Raw genomic sequence first — 5292 nt, 5'->3', positions numbered from 1 at the left:
CAAACGCCTCTTTCTTAGCATTTCATTATTCACATGACCGTGCCAATGTCTGCCACGCCACTCTGCAAACTTCTCAATATCGTCTCTCCACCTTCTGTCTGGTCTCCCACATCCACGCTTCCCACCTCGCGGCGTCCACTCAGTAACACATGTGCTCCATCGCTGACCAGGTATTCGCGCTAACTTACCTACCCAATTCCTCTCCCTCTCCTTTACCGCCTCCACAGTTTATTTCACTCTAATCTCTTCTGTCACTCTACCTGCTCTCTTTTGGTTTCTTAGCGCTATTGCTATTATTGATCTCTATTCACTCTCTTTTGTTGATTCCTTAGTTTTATCAACATCACCTGTGTCAGTTCCCAAGCTTCACACCCATAGATTATTGCTTGTAGAATGCATTGATTGTAAATTATATGTTTCAAACATAAAGGTAGAGAGTCCCTCAAGATTTTATTATACTTACCAAGCACTTTCCAACCAAATGTAATACGCCTTATTATTTCATTATCAATGTCTTTGGTCACTTCCACCATCTGTCCTAAATAGTTATACTCTTCAACTTCTTCAAGACGCCATCGATTATGATATATTTACTATGAACTTTCGTATTGGACATTACTTTGGTTTTAGTCTTATTTATTTTAACCTACTTTGAAACTGTTCTTGTTCAGATCACTCACTATGCCTCGGAAGTTATCTTCTCTTTCTGAAATAAGAATAATATCATCCACAAATCTTAGGTGGTTTAGATATTCAAAATAAAACCTTTCTTGTCCCCCTTCAAATTTATGAAAAAAAAAAAAATCCAAGGAAGCCGTAAATAATTTGGGTGAAGTTGTATTGACTTGTATTGCTTCATATTTTTGTATCTCTATGTAATCAAAATACAGCGGTTCCTTTTCCATAAGTCTTTTCTAGAACCCCTACGATCTTTTCATTTGCACCATGCTTCTGTGGCGATTTTAGTGTTGCTATTTGTTCTACAGAATCAAAGGCCTTCTCGTAATCTACAGAAGCTAAACTAAGAGGTATATGTATTATGTCTTTTTCTCTAATATTTGGTTCTTCCTCTGCAAATGGTCTACAGTCGTATACCCAGTTCTAAAAAATGCCTGTTCTCCTGCTTGGTTTCCATTTAAATTTTGACTTAGTCTGTTTTGTAAGGATCTTGGAAAATACTTTATATACATTTGATAACAAGATAATTGGTCGGTAGTTACAAAGCCGCTTCTGGTCTCCTTTTCATGAAGCAAAATCACTATAGCATTATACCATGATTCAAAAACGATTTCTTGACGTAAGCACTGAGTGTACAACTAAGACAATTTCATATGAGCTTTTTTCCATATACTTTTCAAAAGATCAATCGATATATCATCTTCCCCTGGTGCTATTTCACGTTTCATATTTTTAGAGCAAACTCTTCTTCCCCCTTTGTGATTTCTGGTACAGTACTAACAAATACAGATAAATTTACTGACTCAACTATGGTATTCGACGAGTAAAGCTCTTGGTAAAATTCTTCTACTCTTTTTACAATTCTGTTTCTGTATATACATATACATATATATATATATATATATATATATTTACATATACATGTATATGTATATACATATATGTATATATAAATATATATATGTATCAGACAATCTCCTTGACAGTAGCGCACGGGATTCGAACCCGCTGCATCTGGAAGTAAACTCCCAAGACACACTCGCCTTAGACCGCTCGACCACTTGACAGCATAAAACCAAGAAAACTCATAGTCAACATGACTATCGAGATTGGGGAGGGCGCTCACTACACCTATTAACCACCCATTTTCACCCCATGGCCGCTGCACCCAGTGGGAGTAGTAAGGACCGGAACGAATCCCTTCACGCTTGTCGCCAACGTAACTATTTGAGAAATTCGCTAGTGAACAGCGACATCAATCAGACAATCTTCTTGACAGTAGCGCACGGGATTTGAACCTGCTGCATCTGGAAGTAAACTCCCAAGACACACTCGCCTTAGACCGCTCGACCACTTGACAGCATAAAACCATGAGAACTCATAGTCAATCTGACTATCGAGATTGGGGAAGGCGCCATGGAGTGAAAATGGGTGGTTAATGGGTGTAGTGAGCGCCCTCCCCAATACACATACAGACACACACACACACACACACACACACACACACACACACACACACACACACACACACACACACACACACACACACACACATATATATATATATATATATATACATATATATATATATATAGATGTATATATATATACATATATATAGATGTATGTATATATATATATATATATATATATATAAATATATATATCGTAGTGGAGAGTTGATGGTGGAAATGTGTCTAGAAACAGAGTTGTTGATAGCAAATACAGTGTTTCGGAAGAAAGTCAAGCATAAGTACACATGGGAGAGGGTGGTGGAGGGAATGGTGGTAGATAGAGCGCTAATGGATTATGTAGTGGTAAATAGGATTATGATAGGAAGAGTTAAGGATGTACATGTGCTAAGGGGAGAGGGTGGGGGAATATCAGATCATTTTTTGGTGGAAGGTAAGTTGAGAGTGGAGGATAGATGGAGAAAGAGGAAGGGGACATAAGGTAGGGAGGTTCTTAGAGTGAACTCTTTGAATGAAAAGGAAAAGGAGAAGGAGTACAGAAAGAAGCTGAAGGAGGAGTGGGAGGGAGTAAAGGATAGAGTAGAGCTGGGTGTGGAGGAGGAATGGGGATGGTTCAAGGAGGAAGTCATAAAGTGTGCAAGGATGGTGTGTGGAACAAGAAGGACAGGGGGAAATAGAAGAAAGGGTAGTGAATGGTGGGATGAGGAAACAAAGAAGGTTGTAGAAGAGAAGAAGCGAGCTTTCACAGATTGGTTACAAAATAGGACGAGGGAGTCATATGAGAGGTACAAAGAAAAGAAAAGAGAAGTAAAACAAAAGGTAAAGGTTGCAATGAGGAGAGCAGATGTGAAATGGGGTAGGAGTATGACAGAAAATTTTGAAAGTAATAAAAAGATGTTTTGGAAAGAAATTAAGAGAGGAAGAGGAGGCGAATCAAGTAGAGAAGAAAAGGTAAAAAGTGCAGATGGAGAGATGATAATGGAAGAGATGGCAGTAAGGGGAAGATTGGCAGAATATCTTAGGGAGTTGCTAAATGTGAAGGAGGATAGGGAAGGAAAGATTGCTGCAGTGGGAAGTGCGAAGAAAATGACCGTGATGAGTGAGGAAAATGGAGGAGAAATAAGGAAGGATGAGGTGAAGGCAGTTGTTAAGATGATGAAAGCAGGTAAGGCACCGGGTCTGGATGGATGCCATGCAGAATGTCTGAAAAAGGGAGGTACAGTGATGGTGGACTGGTTGGTGAGGTTACTTAATGTTTGCTGGAGAGAGGGTGGAGTGCCGGAGGACTGGAGGAGTGCCTGTATAGTTCCTCTTTACAAGGGAAAAGGGGACAAGTGTGAATGTAGTAGTTTCAGAGAGATTAGCTTGTTAAGTGTAGTTGGGAAGGCTTATGGGAGGATCTTGATTGAGAGGATTAGGAGAGGAACAGAAGGAGTAATTGGTGAAGAACAGTATGGATTTAGGACAGGTAGAGGTTGTGTAGATCAGATCTTTGTGGTAAGACAGATATGTGAGAAAGCTATAGGAAAGGATAAGGATGTTTTTGGGCTTTTATGGATCTGGAAAAGGCTTATGATAGGGTAGACAGAAAGGCACTGTGGGAGGTTATGCGGATATACGGGATAGGAGGAAAGCTTCTGGGAGCTGTCAAGAGTTTTTATGAGAGTAGTAGAGCTTATGTCAGGATTAGAAATGGAGAGAGTGAGTGGTTCGAGGTAAAGGTGGGACTTCGTCAAGGATGCGTTATGTCACCCTGGCTGTTCAACTTATACATGGATGGGGTGGTGTGAGAGTTAAATTCAAGGGTAGTGGGCAAGGGATTGGAGATGGTTAAAGAAAATGGAGAAAAGTGGGAGGTGAGCCAGCTGTTGTTTGCGGACGACACTGCGCTTGTGGCAGGATCGGAGGAGAGATTGAGGAAGTTGGTGGCACAGTTTGGGAGAGTATGTGATAGAAGAAAGCTAAAGATAAATGTGGGTAAAAGTAAGGTGATGAGATGTACAAGGGGTGAAAGTGGCAGTAGACTGGAAGTGAGCATTAAGGGAGAGCTACTGGAGGAAGTGGATAGTGTTAGATACTTGGGTGCAAATGTGGCAGGAAAAGATGGAGTGAAGGTGGAGGTAGAATGTAGATTGAGAGAAGCGAGTAAATGCCTTGGTGGATTAAAAAGTGTAATGAGGAATAGACATTTGGGAATGGATGCTAAGAGGAGACTGTATGAAGGAGTGATTGTGCCAACAGCACTGTATGGGGCAGAAACATGGAACATAAGAGAAGAAGAGAGAAGGAGTTTGAATGTGTTTGAGATGAGGTGTCTGAGAAGTATAATGGGGGTTACTAGGCTAGATAGAGTGAGAAATGAGGAGGTGAGGAGGAGAACAGGGGTGGAAAAGGAGCTGGGAGATAGGGTTGATGAAAGAGTATTGGGATGGTTTGGACACAGGGAAAGAATGAATGAAGAAAGACTAGTAAAAGAGGTATGGAAGGCAGATGTGGAGGGAGTGAACATGAGGGGACGTCCTAGAATGAGGGGGATGAATGGGGTGAAGGAGGCTTTGGGGAAGAGGGGAATGTCTGTTGAGGAAGGACGGGAGAGGACAGACGACAGGGGTGAATGGAGAAGGGTTGTATATGGATGATGTTGTGATTGCATGAGGAGGAATGGGCGGGTGGGTGGGGGGTGAGGTAGTATGTGTGAGCAAAAATTGACGCAGCCCGAAGGGATTTCTCTCCGTCCTCTCCTTTTATGCAATGGGGGGACGGAGAGGGGGGTCGCCGATTTAATGAAGCGGCCTTGATGTGGATGTGATGTGTCTTGCGACACTGCTTCTGACCCAGGGCAGTGGACAAGGTGCAGGGATGACCCTACATCCAGGAGGTGCTCAGATAAGAGGGAGGGTGGTGGGGTGTGGAGTGTATTCAGGGATGGAATGGGTGGAAATGATTTTATGCCTTTCCCTTTTTGGCTACCTCCCTTGTAAGGGGGAAAAAGCCTTGGTATATGTATGTATGTATATATATATATATATATATATATATATATGCGTGTGTGTGTGTGTGTGTGTGTGTGTGTGTGTGTGTGTGTGTGTGTGTGTGTGTGTGTGTGTGTGTGTGTGTGTGTGTGTGTGTGTGTGTGTGTTTG

Source organism: Oratosquilla oratoria, chromosome 38 (genome assembly GCF_046742065.1).
Source record: "Oratosquilla oratoria isolate Oo_2021 chromosome 38, ASM4674206v1, whole genome shotgun sequence".
NCBI lineage: Eukaryota > Metazoa > Arthropoda > Malacostraca > Stomatopoda > Squillidae > Oratosquilla > Oratosquilla oratoria.
Note: the sequence above shows the minus strand (reverse complement) of the source record.